Here is a 17,619-nt window from a genome sequence, read left to right as displayed (position 1 = left end):
ACCACAATCCAATGCCATCCATGCCCTCAATCATGTTGAAATTCAAGACACCCCACAGAAAGACTCGGTCCATGCACCACTGAGTATCCCAGGGCATAATGGATGAAACCATGGCAGACTGGGTGCAGGCCTATGGCACAACAAAGCACACTGCCTGGCTTCAAAATGGCCCCTAGACCCCCACCCAATGGCCAGGCCCTACCTGGACCAGGCCTCAAAATGGCCTCCACCCACATGGACAGGCCCCCACCCCACCCCACCCCAAAAAGTCGAAAAACACACAAAAATCACCACAATCCAATGCCATCCATGCCCTCCAGGATGTTTACATTCAAGAGACCCCACAGAAAGACTCGGTCCATGCACCACTGAGTACCCCTGGGCAAAAGGCCCCAACAACAGCCAAAAAATCGAAAAACACACAAAAATCACCACAATCCAATGCCATCCATGCCCTCAATCATGTTGAAATTGAAGACACCCCACAGAAAGACTCGGTCCACGCACCACTGAGTACCCCTGGGCATAATGGATGAAAGCATGGCAGACTGGGTGCAGGCCTATGGCACAACAAAGCACACTGCCTGGCTTCAAAATGGCCCCTAGACCCCCACCCACATGACCAGGCCCTGCCTGGACCAGGCCTCAAAATGGCCCCCACCCACATGGACAGGCCCCCACCCCATCCCAAAAAGTCAAAAAACACACACAAATCACCACAGTCAAATGCCATCCCTGCCCTCCATGATGTTTACATTGAAGAGACCCCACAGAAAGACTCGGTCCATGCACCACTGAGTACCCCAGGGCAAAAGGCCCCAACAACAGCCCAAAAATTGAAAAACACACAAAAATCCCCACAATCCAATGACATCCATGCCCTCCATGATGTTTACATTAAAGAGACCCCACAGAAAGACTCAATCCATGCACCACTGAGTACCCCTGGGCAAAAGGCCCCAACAACAGCCAAAAAATCGGAAAACACACAAAAATCACCACAATCCAATGCCATATATGCCCTCAATCATGTTGAAATTCAAGACACCCCACAGAAAGACTCGGTCCATGCTCCACCGAGTACCCCTGGGCATAATGGATGAAAGCATGGCAGACTGGGTGCAGGCCTATGGCACAACAAAGCACACTGCCTGGCTTCAAAATGGCCCCTAGACCCCCACCCACATGGCCAGGCCCTGCCTGGACCAGGCCTCAAAATGGCCCCCACCCACATGGACAGGCCCCCACCCCACCTCAAAAAGTCGAAAAACACACAAAAATCACCACAATCCAATGCCATCCATGCCCTCAATGATGTTTACATTAAAGAGACCCCACAGAAAGACTTGGTCCATGCACCACTGAGTACCCCTGGGCAAAAGGCCCCAACAACAGCCAAAAAATCGAAAAACACACAAAAATCACAACAATCCAATGCCATCCATGCCCTCAATCATGTTGAAATTCAAGACACCCCTTAGAAAGACTCGGTGCATGCACCACTGAGTACCCCTGGGCATAATGGATGAAAGCATGGCAGACTGGGTGCAGGCCTATGGCACAACAAAGCACACTGCCTGGCTTCAAAATGGCCCCTAGACCCCTACCCACATGGCCAGGCCCTGCCTGGGCCAGGCCTCAAAATGGCCCCCACCCATATGGACAGGCCCCCACCCCACCCCAAAAAGTCGAAAAACACACAATAATCACCACAATCCAATGCCATCCATGCCCTCCATGATGTTTACATTCAAGAGACCCCACAGAAAGACTTGGTCCATGCACCACTGAGTACCCCTGGGCAAAAGGCCCCAACAACAGCCAAAAAATCGAAAAACACACACAAATCACCACAATCCAATGCCATCCATGCCCTCCATGATGTTTACATTAAAGAGACCCCACAGAAAGACTCATTCCATGCACCACTGAGTACCCCTGGGCAACAGGCCCCAACAACAGCCAAAAAATCGAAAAACACACAAAAATCACCACAATCCAATGCCATCCATGCCCTCAATCATGGTGAAATTCTACAAAACAGTTGTATCATGCACCCATAACTAAACCTGGTCCTACTGGATACTGTGGCTACCCACAATACATTTTATTTAATGTTCTGAAAAAGTTCCAAAATTGTAGTTGCAGCAAATGTAATGCCCCAAACAAACTTACTTGTGAAATTTCTAATCCAAAAGTGATCCAAAGAAAGTCAAAAAGGCCTCAAATCCAAATATCCAGAAGCATCCACAAAAAGTAATCCTTCCAGGTCAAGATCCAAATCAAAGTGACCAGGACATGAACAAAGCACTGGGAGTAGCCTGCTGGACAGGAACAGGAAGTTGGAGACTGTGGGGCACTTCCTTCCTCCCACCCCCCCAAAATGGACTCCTTGCAAAAAAAAGTGCAGGCAAATGTCAACCTGAGTTATTCTGATAAAAATCATCATTTTGAGAAGGTTTATGCTGCCTGCTCGTGGATTTCTTGTGCAGAATTGCAAATTTTGCAATTTCGCGAGCGCGAGATTGTTGCTGCCCGCCACATCTACGTGTTCGCAATTGTTTACTCCCGCGATGCGTGATCACGGGCCTTTATGACGTACTCTCGTTGACAAACTCTCGCTGTGCAAGGTGGCAGGCCGCGATCACGCAGCAAGATCCAAAATGGCGCGGCACACGCAAACATGGAGAAAACAACTCTTCAAAAGCTGAATGACGGTAAGTGAACGCCGCGCGCTGCAATATTGTATTTGTCAAGCGCGACCAAGCAAAAAAATCCGCTGTGTGCGAATTTGTGAATTTTCGGCAAATTCGTGATAATTCGCGGATTGTAAATTTGCCGAAAATCCGCAAAATCCGCGAGCGGAACGGATTTTACGCCCATGCTTACTTCTTCCTCTTTTCATTTTTTCATTCATTCTATATATTGGTTCTATTTTCTATACTTCTCCTTTCCCAGTCCGGGACCCCTCTATTTATAACAATTATCTACCCAGGTCCCAGTGACTTTGTTTGGGTTAGCCCTGTATAAAATAACGCACTTCGAGCAGGCGGTTGTCTGCGAGGTTTTTTCTTTCCTTTTTGTAAATATTTTGATTTCTTCGGCTACCACATAATGGTAGATAAAGACATTCTCACATACACAGAGGACTATATACAACAATTACTACACGATCCGGTTAATAATTTTCTCTCACCTAATATGCCAGCCATCAATTTTACATTAAATAATAAAATCACTCAATTAGAGCACCTTTAGAAAAAATTGATTAGAACTAGGTTGCATGGCCATTTTCTCGCACACTGCCTACAGTCTAATATTATACCTATAGGATTGCAAATTAAGATAGAACCTGCGATCTTTGTTGACATCCCAAAGTTCAGAGAAGGATTTAGCTTCGTCGCAAACAACTGCTCCCGGCACTGGATGGTGCTGGGGGTTGAGACGGCGGCGGAGCAGGTCCAAGTCCTAACTAAACAAATAGCTGATCTGAAAGCAGAGATTATTGGAGATACCACACTTACCAACTCCAAAGAAGCTTTGACTAAATTGGTTGCGACACTCCAAGACTTTAAAACAGCTACCATACAGAAGAAACTAGAGAAACTGGCACGTGATCTACGTTTCTATGACAAGAAAAAAACGTACCCATACCTTCAAGAAGAATATTATCGTCAAGACCAACAGGGTCATTTTGCCAATCGAGGACGCAGAGGACCGAGAGGGTGACGACACTTCACAACGTTCTCGGATTCATCACATAGCTTCGGGGAGGAATCTGACCGAACAAGCCCTAGTGTACTCTACGGATACCAAGACTCATACCGCACCCCGTACCAACACAACCCTTTTTTAGGACAGGGAGGATGGAGACCTCCACGCGGCCGTGGGAACAATTGGAACAGAGGAGCCAGCAGTGGCCAACTGAACATGGGACCAGATTGGGAGAACGGAAGACGGAGAGGCGTGAAGCAAGTACTTTTTCCCCCAGAGGAACACAGGGAGAGGTCAACCCGCCACAAGTATTACAGGTGGTGAAGCCGGTTTCCTCCCCAGTGATAAACATTTCATCCTACGTCATGAAGGACGAAGAGGTCAAGGTGTTAAGTAGAGGCTTATCATATGTACCCACAGCTCTACCCAATGAATTTACAACATTAACTGAACTTCACCGCTTTTTTAGAAAGATCCGACTTCGATATTTCTTCAAAAACAAACCCTCGCAGATGAATGTATCCGCCACCAGCCTGAGAATAACATCCACCTTTGTCCCGCCCACCTATGCGATGACACAGAGAATCTTGGCATATGAGAGCATAGTCTTGCGTGACGTAAAGAAGTTCCTCAATGAAAAAAAGTACACCAAATTCAATATTAGTAGAAATGAGAAGATGGCCCTGGCATCTCTGAAGGACAACAGGGAAGTCATCGTCAAACCAGCAGACAAGGGGGGTGCCATCATTGTCCAAGATGTTAATAAATACAAAGAGGAGATCATGAAACAACTTGGCGATGGGATCAGCTATAAAATATTGGCTAGTGACCCGTCCAAAGATCTTGCAGCTGAATTCCAAAGAGTCACTAAAGAGGGCTTGGATCAAGGCTTTGTATCTGAACAGGAGTACCAATACCTGAACAAAAAAAACCCGCCTAGCTACGATCTATACACTCCCTAAAGTACACAAGGACATGCAGAACCCTCTGGGCCGCCCCATAATATCTGGCTGCGGCTCGATACTGGAACCTTTGTGACGTTATATTGATTTTTTTTAAGCCTCTTGCTGAACAAACAGTAACATACTTACGTGACACCACCCATACCATCACATCATGGACGGGCGTCCTTTCAATTCCAGTGAACAACTACTGGCAACATGTGATTTTGTGTCGCTATACACAAGTATCCCCCAGGAAGAAGCACTGGCTGTGGTTGCATCAGCTCTTGATCGCCGTGAAGCACCCATACGTGTACCTACCTCATTTATTATTTTGTTACTCAAAATTGCCATGATGAGGAATTTTTTTGTATTCCAGAACTGTTTGTACCTTCAAACAAAGGGAGTAGCGATGGGGGCAGCTTTCGCCCCAGATCTGGCGATAATTTTCATGTCGACATTCGAAAACATCTTTATCCTCAATGACTTCAACCCTTTCAGATCCAATATACAACTGTGGATGCGCTACATAGATGACATCCTCCTGGTGTGGACAGGAACAGAATCTGAAATAACGTTGTTTCATGCCTGGTTGAACATGAGATCTGAGGATATTCAATTTACTATTCATTCTGACAAGAAGAAAATAGATTTCCTTGATCTTTCCATCATAGTTGAGGATGAGGTACTTCACACGACCCTTTTTAGAAAACCGGAGGAGCGCAATTCATTACTTCAATACTCCAGTGACCATCCCAGGGGTCTTAGGGATAACTTGCCTTTCGGCCAATTAAGGATCCGCCACAATTGTAGTAAGAAGGTTGACTACATGGATGAGTCCGAGAATTTGATGGACCGTTTGATTGAGCGTGGATATCCTAAACGGTTAATAAAGAAGGCAAGGAAGAGAGCATGGTTCAACCCTCGAGAATCATTGTTGGAACCCAATGATCATACCAGTAATGAGGAGCAGCGCCTAATATGTGTGACCACTTTCTCTACCAAGAGTAACGCAATTAAGAGAACAATAAACAAACATTGGACTATGGTCTCAGAAGATCTGGGCAGTAACACCGTACCCATGCACTCCTTTAAGAAGGCTAAGAACATCCGTGACCATGTGATCAGCTCTTACTTGGAGACACCACCCGCATCCACTATATCACTTTGGAACCTCCCACTGATCCTGGGTCACTATAAGTGTGCCAACTGTAAAGCCTGCCCACACGCTATTCAAACAAAGGAGTTTCTTTTCAAACACCACCGGATCAAATTAAAGTCGCATACCAACTGTAACACCACTGACGTGGTATATTGCATAATTTGTCCCTGTGAGCTAATCTATGTTGGCCAGACACAACAGCGGGTGAAAATGCGGTTTCTGCAACATTGTATCCGCATTAGGTGCAAAGTGACCGGAGCACCAATGGTTGACCACTGCGTGAAGGAAAACCATCCACCTGAAAGTCTAAAATGGATTGCGCTTGAACATGTGACACTAGGCCATAGGGGTGGCAACATTGCTCCCATCCTAAACATCAGAGAATTGAAATGGATAACGTTCTTTGAAGTTCTGGCCTTAATGAATCAGAAAGTAGTTTTGCACAACTACCTAACCTGTAGTCAGACACTACTTCAACTAATTTTCTGTATCTCTACTTACGGCACCTGCCATTCTACTGCTATACCTATATCTACTAAGGCACTTGCCATCTTATATGTATACTCTACGAAGTGGGTGATGCGCTTTTTACTACCATGTATGGCAGGTACGCGCATTCTCTTTAGATGATGCAATGTCGACCACTGAGCTTGTCAGGTCCGATGCTACACTACCTTGCATGGCAGGTGCACACTATGGACCCGGTTTCGCCCACAGGACGTAATCAGTCTCTGCTCAGGCATAATCCAATGCGTCCTTTTAATATCTTAACAGAATGTACATCATCCATATACTTGGGAGCGCAGTTTTCACTACCCTGTGATGTTAGTGCACAGTGCAACCATGGACACCAAAAAATTCTCTGTAAATATTTTCTGTATAATCAGTTTACAATGTAGACCATTTTTTGTAATTATGAATAACGTTTTACTCTGATCAGCAGGGTAGATGTGACCTTTGTTACCGGTGTCTAAATATTTAATATCATCTGCGGCTTAAAATCAATACGACTTGCTTTTAAGTTCATTTAGAGTTCACTTATTTGCAATGCAGACAATGTTGAACTTAAGTCTTTGAAATATTAGCTAAGATCTTTATATCTATTTTTATCACGGTGTAATAAGGTGACGATTTAACATTATTATTATTATTCCTTTCAAAACCACCACAGTCCATGGAGATAGGGACGCATTCCCCGGGATTAGCCTATCCTTGAGGCGACATGGAATCATTGTTTTCCCAGCTCTATTGCAAATTATTTTCTCACTTTTTATCGCACATTGGCCACGCCCCCAACAACCGGCTTTCTTAATAGCGTGAGCTCCGTGATGTGATGTGAGCTTTTGCTGCCGCCAGGCTGAGCAACGTGTTGTTTTCCTGTGTTCCTATCCTGAAATCGATTAGACAGGTGAGCTTGTACCTACATCCAACACTCGTGTGCCCTCACTGTGTTTCAATAATCGGACCCGTATTTTTGCAAGCTGACCCCGTTTATTCTTCACTTCCAGATTCTTGAGTCCCGAGCCTTGCCGCCCCCGGGGGAACACGAGCATTGCTGTCCCGGTTGCCTGTCAACTATATGCTTGGACAGGTGAGCTCCCAAATCGCAAGTAGCACTCGACTGTACTGCGTGTAGATCGACCTGTTCCAGAGAATAGCAGACCACATATACTTTTTCCACAACAAGTATTTTTTGTTCCAGATTCTTGAGCCCCGAGCCGAGATGTGAGCCTTTGCCACTCCCAGGTGGAACACGAGCTGTTGTTGGTTTTCCCGTGTTCCTGTCATTCAAATGCTTGGACAGGTGAGCTTTCACTCGCAGAAAGCACTCGGTTGTGCTGGTTGTAAATTGATCGGTTACAATGAATAGCGGACCACACACAAAAATCTTCTTGAAAAATTTCTCTGTTTTTTTCTCTTTCAGTAGTGATTTGAGACGGGTTAATCTGGATTGTTTCTATGTGAGGAATTCTGTTTCCCTGTCTTTAATTACAAGGTAAAAAGCATTATGCTTTTCTTTTTTGGCTTTGGTCTTAAGGGAGGGCACTATAATATTTCCCCCTTTCTCCCGGTTCTCATAGAATTCCTCGAACTCCAGTAATTAGGACTTTGAGACCTTTGGCACCATGTTCAGCGTTTAAGGTAACTACATGTACTCCTTATTACCACCGGTTTCTCACAGGTCTTGCCTATACCACTACCCTCGAGGGGTATCTGGGTTGTTTTTCCATAATCCTCTGTACTATATGTGTTTTTAAACTCTGTCCAAGTGGGTGCCTTACTCCCGCTATGCTCAGCAAGGGATCTCTCCAGTAGACCCATAATTATTTCATGCCTTTTTAATACCCATAGGAGGTCTGCCCACTCCAAATTCCCCTTTTGTCTTGATGAAGACCCACGCGGTAAGGGAAACTACCCCTACAAGAACCTGGGTCGAAACGTAGACTACTCACCCCTACCACACCAGCTTCTACCACTAGCAAGATTAATACAACTGTATCGGAAGCCTGGTCTATAAGAACTGTGTAGATTTGTGCAGTTTGTTTCTGTGGCCCCTAACTAGGGAAACCACTTTGAAATTGTATTTATGAATTGAAATTGAATGTATTTGTCACGTAAATGAAGAGTGTTTTTCCTTAGCATTCCTCACCAAATCCCCTCACAGCACCACTCCCTTCCCCCATCCCCCTTTTGTACATGTAGGCACACTTGTTCCAAAAAAATGCCAAAAGTTTTTTGAATATGTATTGTATAACCAATGATAAGGTTTTTAGTACTTTGTGAATAAAAACAGCGTACTTTGGTTCTGTTTCTTCTTCCTCTTCATTTTTTCATTTTTTCTATATATTGGTTCTATTTTCTATACTTCTCCTTTCCCAGTCCGAACTCAGAACTGGTCTGGGCAGGTGTTAGTATTTGGAGATAGTCGCGCTTAGCGCAAATATTTCCATCGCTACGTCTGCCTTGATAATAGGCAATAGCGACGTTAGCGACTGCTTTCAGTCGCTAACTGGTTGGGTACGTCCACTTTGCATGTCATTAGCAATAAACATCGCTGACATGCAAAGTGGGCCCCAAACCGCTCTCTTTAACCTAAAAGCTGTCGCTAACATCAGTTAGCTTTTTTTTTGAAAAGACTAACCTGTACACCGGGTTATGTGTATGTTTCTTATACTCTGTCACACATTGCAAGGAAATATAAATTGAAATGCCGTGATATGTGTGTTTGAAAAACTTCTATTTAATGATTGTTATTTTTTTCTTCTTTTTCCACACTTTTTATAACAATTTGTACAATATATCACTTTTTTACATATATCTACATGACAGTTAGTATACTTATTATACAATTCAAAACAACAACAGCATATCTTTGCCCATTACAAAACTAGATCCAACGCGTTTCGGCGGCTGGCCTTCATCAGGAGTTTTGTATTCTCATGTGTTGGTTTGATACTAAAATGGTAGAAAATACTCAATTAATTATACTCAGCACTAGAACAATCTATATTGTGCGGCATGTGACAGTAGTTATATCTATATTATACTCATTTTATTCTCTTAATCTGATAATGAGCGCTCTCTCCTAACACCGAAAGCTATCTACCCTAGACAGTTGCAAACTCTTACAATAAAAAATTGTTTTTATCTACAAATATACAAGCATTATATACATTTACATATCTACATACATACAGATTATATTTACATTCGAAAAATAAATGTGATTCCATTTCTCTCCATAGTATCTTATATTCCCTATTTCATTTTTATACCAAACATGAGTCTTTAATACATATTGAGTTTGAATATAAGTGACTGCAGATTGGCAACCAAGGGCTCACACAAGCTATTGACCAATGGCTTAAAATGCACTGAAAGGTTGTTCTCCTACCTTTAAAATCTTCGGGGCAGTTATATATATGATAGGTATGTGCAGTATCTGGGTGGGGGCACGAGGTGAAGTTCTTCAACAGGATAAAAATCTGTTGAGAGACATGTGGAGTCAGGGCTTAAATGATCATAATGGTTTAACTATGCTGTCAACAACCGCTAGTTTTGAGTTATACTACCTGTGTTCTGATCTTTCCTAATGGTGGTCTGATTCTTCAATTGTGCGTTGAGTAGAGCCGTTAATTTTCAGGCACTCCCCAGAACTTAAGTACTGATGAAATCTGATTAATTCTACCAAAGAATGAAGACAGAACAAGATATAAGCACATGTAAAGCCGTAGGATATAACCTACTGAGGCAGGAATATGTAATCAGAGAACACCTACTTGTAGCTTTCTTATGTGGATATTTCAGATCAAGCCGGCTGTATACCATCAGAGATTGGTGCCAAGGCGAACGCTACAGCAAGGGCAAAATTTTTAACAAAATGCGCAATTAATATCATTCTTCGCAGAGGTAGCTAATTGAGCGATAAGAATATGCAATGAAATGTACCTGCTGAAAGTCGGCAGAGGGTTGTGCTCACTGCTTTAAATTTGAAGTGCCGTGAAGGGATCGTGCTAGATGGCGAGGTGAGGCCCGGTAGCACTGGTGTGATCCTGTCTGTCAAACCCGGCAAGGAATAAAAAAAAGGAATAGTTTAAATTCCACTGCTATGTTTGATATAAATTACAGTATAATCTCAATGGCCAGCGAGTCTAAACAGTTGATGCAAAATCAACCGGCATATGAGACTAATATCTAAACTTGCTACAATGGCGGCTGGCGGCTAGAACCAACCGACGGGTATCTAAATATACTCCCTGGGTTGTCGGCGGTTATGGCCAAGCGACATCCACATAAAGGGGATGTCTGACATAGTCTAACGCACTGGGTAGGCAAAGACTCACTTACTTCAGATAGGACCGGTACCGAGTTCCGTCATGCCCGAACTGCTACATCGGAACTAGGGTGTATGTGAGATATTTAAACTACTCAAACCCGCTGTCATGTGACGTGTCGAAGGAAGTCTCGCGATGTTCGAGACAGCGGAGCGGGGAGTAAGTCGAGACATTTAAGACCGAAAGTGGCCGCCATCTTAGAGTGTAGTCAAATCTATTCATCTATAAAAACCCTCATCAGAGTGTTCTTGCCTGGGATGAAGAGACAAATTGTGTAAGCATATAACCAAAACGAAGGTAAAACCCGTAGCCTATGTAATGTTTACACACTGGGCGAAATGTGTATATAGAATGACCCGAGAATAGAGATAATATATCAGTATGTCAGAGGCTGCTTAAAATATGGCACCCAATACAAAAGTATTCTAAGTCACGGAATCATAAATGACTAGAGTCAAATGTGAACCAGGCGTGAGAGATAATGTGCGACCAATAGGGTGTAATAAGTAGTGTGACGGGGGCCGCCATATTGAAGAGGTGCAAGACCTCCCGGATAGACTGAAATGCATGCTAAGGGCCAATGGGTAACCTGTGGGAACACTTAATTTAAAATCTGCAGACACTAGAGAGTTGAAAGAGAAGAAAAGAATATGACCAACAACAGAGGATAATTATACGAATAGATGGGAAATGTACACTGCCCACCTTTAGTATAGACAAAATCATAGTAAATGTCTCATAGATCTTTCAAAACTAATTGAGGCATACATCTGCAAGTCTTATTTATTTTCTCTCAACATATGCATTTTGATTTATTGCCAAGACATGAGCTATATTGTCTCTTACAGATAACTCTTATATCAGAAACGAGGGAATCCAAGTCTGTTTATATGTGTGTGTCTTATAGCAATGCTTGTTCCCATGGGATTTCTGAATTTAACCCATTGGTTGCTGTTCCAAGCAGGAAAATCCAATAGACTTCTCGCATCTTGCGGACTTTGTCCAAGTCTAAGCCAGTCTTTACTTCAACTCTTTCCAAAATATACCAATTCATGTTATCTGGGGTATGGTTATGATCCAGATAGTGTGAGACCATAGGAGCAGTTAGTTTCTTCGTTCGTATAGCAGATCTATGCTCTGTCAGTCTCACATTGATCGCTCTACCAGTTTGGCCCACATAGCCCAATTGACAAGGACAGATAATGAGGTAGATCACATTGCTAGTCCTGCAATTATTAAGGTCCCTTGGTTTCACCTGTTGTTTATTAAATGTAAGGCTAGGACCCTGCAAAACTGTTTGACAAGATTTACAGCTGCTACAGCCATATGTGCCTGTCACTGGTTGCATGTTTAAGGAGATCTGATGTCCATTTATGTTAGGTGTCAACATTCTGGATCTTACTATATGGTCTTTCAAAGATTTGTTCCTCTTATAAGCAAAGATAGGTTTAGGCAATTGCTCTGTCTTAGAGAGGTTCACATTTAATATATGCCAGTTTGCATACATTATTTGTCTTATTCTGTTGTTAAGGACCGAATGTTTAGTTATGAAAATCAAATTGGGGACTACTTTGGTAGTTTTAGGTTCAAGGAGACATTGTCGATCAAAAAAGCGAGCCCGCTTATACGAATCTCTTATGATTTTGTTCGGGTACCCCCGTGCGAGAAATTTGGCTTTCATCATTGTCGATTTTACATCATAATCAATGATACTCGTACAGTTGCGTCTAAGGCGCAAAAATTCTCCAAAAGGTACACTATTCTTTTGCACAGTAGGGTGGTAACTATCGTAGTGGAGAAGGGTGTTCCTTGCCGTTGGCTTCACAAATAGATCAACGGCAAGGGCCCCCTCCTGGTGCTTGATGACGACATCCAAGTACTCCACTTGTTCCCTGTCTTCATGCTTGGTAAACTTAATGTTTTCATCACATTCATTTATCCATAGGAAAAATTCCTCCAGACTGTCTTCATTCTCTACCCAAATAAAAAAGACGTCATCTATGTATCTCGACCAGATGGTCACAGATTCACAGAACGGCGCTATTTCATTGAATATGTATATATCCTCAAAACGGGACATATATATATTGGCTATGGTAGGGGCGCAAGAAGCGCCCATACTGACTCCTTGCTGTTGTTTGTAGATGTTACCATGGAATTCAAAGATGTTATCAGTTAGCACAATCTTAAGGCATTCCAGAATGAAAATCGATGGACAGGAAATTTGATATTTTTGGATAAACCAATGAGTGGCCTCTAGTGCACCTAAGATGGGAATATTACTGTAGAGTGCCTCCACATCCATAGTGACTAATATTTGGGAAGTGTTGCAGAATTCAATATTTTCCACTAAGTTTATTATTTGTCTGGTGTCTTGCACATAGCCTGGGATTCGAGCAATATGTGGGCATAACATGGCATCGATATACTTTGCTAAGGGTTCAGTTATGGAGCCAATAGTAGTAACTATTGGCCTCAATGGTGGATCTTTGGTATCTTTGTGCACCTTAGGTATACCGTATATGCTAGCCAATTTCGGGTTGTCTATATTCAGGTATTGCCATTCCTTATTGCAAATTTCCCCCTCTCTGAGTGCTTTGTCTGTCAACTTTTTGATCTTGGCTTTAGTTTTGGCAGTAGTATCTTTGGTTATACGGGTGTAGAAACGGGAGTCACACAACATCTCTTCCATTTTTTGGACATATCTGGGTGTGTCATATACCACGATACCACCTCCCTTATCGCAGGCTTTTACTGTGATATTTTTATTTGTTTTAATCAATTCAAGTGCCTTGTACTGGTTCGAAGATAAATTGAAGGGAGTTCTAGGTACATATGTGGTGAGATTAGTAAACTTGTCATATATGACTTGTTCAAAAATTGCTACTTGAGGAGGAAGTTGGTCTAGAGTAGGTGTAAACACTGATTTAGGTTTCAGTCCGGAAAGATTAAATTCTTCAGTGTGGTTCTCTTGTCCAGAGAAAAAAAATTTGAGTCTTATCTTTCTCATGAAAATTTGTAAATCCCTAAAGAGATCGAATTTATTAAGACCTGAATGAGGGGCAAAGGTGAGACCTTTGGAGAGCACCGAGATGGTGTCATCCGTAAGGTTCTGATTGGAAAGATTGAAAATGGGCAGCTGTTCTAATTCCTCCAGTAACGGTTGTTCCTGGTTTCCAGGTATTGTTCTTGCATCATGGGCTGATGTACTGGGAATTGATAATTCTGGGTTGGAGCACTCTGAAAGCGCGGCTGGTATCGCGGTCTCCAGTTCCCTCTGCCAGAAGGACGTTGGCCTAAAAAAGATCTCCTGTTCTGATATCTGGTGTTGGGTCTACCTCCCTGGTATCCTCCTTGATATCCTCCATCATAATGCATGCCCTCATCCTCAGATCCCGATGATTGTGAAAAAGTTTTTGTTTTTCTAATATTTCTATTCGACTGGTTACCCCAATTGTCAAAAGATTCTTCACTCTCTTTATAATAATTTTCGGATAAATAGGGATATGTTGTATCTTTCGTAAAGAATTTAATATCTTTCTGCAGTTGGTTAGTTTTTCTTTTTATCAAGTAATCTGAATAGGAATTGAGATCTTTTTCTATATCATCAAGTGTTTTCTTTATATCTTCTACTATTCCTGCATTTTTAATCTTTTCCTCTAGATCAGATATTTCTTTTGCCAAATCTTGTAGTATACTTTTTGAAGTTTCCACAATTAACATCATGTGGTCCCTGGAACACCGGTTGGATATAAGGGCCCAGCGCTCCAGGAATTCTTTGATGTGAACAAAAAGGCCAGGTATGTTGCGTACACGCAGACCTTGTGGTATCACTCCCGCTTTCAAATACTTCAGCATGAATTGACCATGCTGTTCAATTCTTACAAGTTTTTTTCTTAAGCCAAGTAAAATGTTGACATCATCATTTTTATCTTTGGTGAGTGTTGTTGAATCACCGAAAGAGACTGTGCTCCCTACCATGTTGGCATACTGTTCATCTGTGAAGCCAAAAGTGAGTAATTTGGCCATGATGAAATGACGTGTGGTTGTATGGAGTCAAGAAAATGGGAATCAAGATAGTTCCTGTTAAGATAAAACAAAGATAAAATCTAATAGAGCTTGAACTATCCAGGGGATTAACCTCCGGAGGGGGAAGGGGAGATGCTCCAAATTGTGAGTAGATACTAGAAAATGCCCTATAGTGCAACTATGTGATCTAAAATTGACCCCTCACGGTCCTGCCGCGAGAATGATTATTTTTAGAAAGAAGGGGGGCCCCTACCTAAAAGGATAAACCCTAGTAGGGATAATACAATTTTTTTGAAAAGACTAACCTGTACACCGGGTTATGTGTATGTTTCTTATACTCTGTCACACATTGCAAGGAAATATAAATTGAAATGCCGTGATATGTGTGTTTGAAAAACTTCTATTTAATGATTATTATTTTTTTCTTCTTTTTTCACACTTTTTATAACAATTTGTACAATATATCACTTTTTTACATATATCTACATGACAGTTAGTATACTTATTATACAATTCAAAACAACAACAGCATATCTTTGCCCATTACAAAACTAGATCCAACGCGTTTCGGCGGCTGGCCTTCATCAGGAGTTTTGTATTCTCATGTGTTGGTTTGATACTAAAATGGTAGAAAATACTCAATTAATTATACTCAGCACTAGAACAATCTATATTGTGCGGCATGTGACAGTAGTCATATCTATATTATACTCATTTTATTCTCTTAATCTGATAATGAGCGCTCTCTCCTAACACCGAAAGCTATCTACCCTAGACAGTTGCAAACTCTTACAATAAAAAATTGTTTTTATCTACAAATATACAAGCATTATATACATTTACATATCTACATACATACAGATTATATTTACATTCGAAAAATAAATGTGATTCCATTTCTCTCCATAGTATCTTATATTCCCTATTTCATTTTTATACCAAACATGAGTCTTTAATACATATTGAGTTTGAATATAAGTGACTGCAGATTGGCAACCAAGGGCTCACACAAGCTATTGACCAATGGCTTAAAATGCACTGAAAGGTTGTTCTCCTACCTTTAAAATCTTCGGGGCAGTTATATATATGATAGGTATGTGCAGTATCTGGGTGGGGGCACGAGGTGAAGTTCTTCAACAGGATAAAAATCTGTTGAGAGACATGTGGAGTCAGGGCTTAAATGATCATAATGGTTTAACTATGCTGTCAACAACCGCTAGTTTTGAGTTATACTACCTGTGTTCTGATCTTTCCTAATGGCGGTCTGATTCTTCAATTGTGCGTTGAGTAGAGCCGTTAATTTCAGGCACTCCCCAGAACTTAAGTACTGATGAAATCTGATTAATTCTACCAAAGAATGAAGACAGAACAAGATATAAGCACATGTAAAGCCGTAGGATATAACCTACTGAGGCAGGAATATGTAATCAGAGAACACCTACTTGTAGCTTTCTTATGTGGATATTTCAGATCAAGCCGGCTGTATACCATCAGAGATTGGTGCCAAGGCGAACGCTACAGCAAGGGCAAATTTTTTAACAAAATGCGCAATTAATATCATTCTTCGCAGAGGTAGCTAATTGAGCGATAAGAATATGCAATGAAATGTACCTGCTGAAAGTCGGCAGAGGGTTGTGCTCACTGCTTTAAATTTGAAGTGCCGTGAAGGGATCGTGCTAGATGGCGAGGTGAGGCCCGGTAGCACTGGTGTGATCCTGTCTGTCAAACCCGGCAAGGAATAAAAAAAAGGAATAGTTTAAATTCCACTGCTATGTTTGATATAAATTGCAGTATAATCTCAATGGCCAGCGAGTCTAAACAGTTGATGCAAAATCAACCGGCATATGAGACTAATATCTAAACTTGCTACAATGGCGGCTGGCGGCTAGAACCAACCGACGGGTATCTAAATATATTCCCTGGGTTGTCGGCGGTTATGGCCAAGCGACATCCACATGAAGGGGATGTCTGACCTAGTCTAACGCACTGGGTAGGCAAAGACTCACTTACTTCAGATAGGACCGGTACCGAGTTCCGTCATGCCCGAACTGCTACATCGGAACTAGGGTGTATGTGAGATATTTAAACTACTCAAACCCGCTGTCATGTGACGTGTCGAAGGAAGTCTCGCGTTGTTCGAGACAGCGGAGCGGGGAGTAAGTCGGGACATTTAAGACCGAAAGTGGCCGCCATCTTAGAGTGTAGTCAAATCTATTCATCTATAAAAACCCTCATCAGAGTGTTCTTGCCTGGGATGAAGAGACAAATTGTGTAAGCATATAACCAAAACGAAGGTAAAACCCGTAGCCTATGTAATGTTTACACACTGGGCGAAATGTGTATATAGAATGACCCGAGAATAGAGATAATATATCAGTATGTCAGAGGCTGCTTAAAATATGGCACCCAATACAAAAGTATTCTAAGTCACGGAATCATAAATGACTAGAGTCAAATGTGAACCAGGCGTGAGAGATAATGTGCGACCAATAGGGTGTAATAAGTAGTGTGACGGGGGCCGCCATATTGAAGAGGTGCAAGACCTCCCGGATAGACTGAAATGCATGCTAAGGGCCAATGGGTAACCTGTGGGAACACTTAATTTAAAATCTGCCGACACTAGAGAGATGAAAGAGAAGAAAAGAATATGACCAACAACAGAGGATAATTATACGAATAGATGGGAAATGTACACTGCCCACCTTTAGTATAGACAAAATCATAGTAAATGTCTCATAGATCTTTCAAAACTAATTGAGGCATACATCTGCAAGTCTTATTTATTTTCTCTCAACATATGCATTTTGATTTATTGCCAAGACATGAGCTATATTGTCTCTTACAGATAACTCTTATATCAGAAACGAGGGAATCCAAGTCTGTTTATATGTGTGTGTCTTATAGCAATGCTTGTTCCCATGGGATTTCTGAATTTAAC

Source organism: Lissotriton helveticus, chromosome 4_1 (genome assembly GCF_964261635.1).
Source record: "Lissotriton helveticus chromosome 4_1, aLisHel1.1, whole genome shotgun sequence".
NCBI lineage: Eukaryota > Metazoa > Chordata > Amphibia > Caudata > Salamandridae > Lissotriton > Lissotriton helveticus.
Note: the sequence above shows the minus strand (reverse complement) of the source record.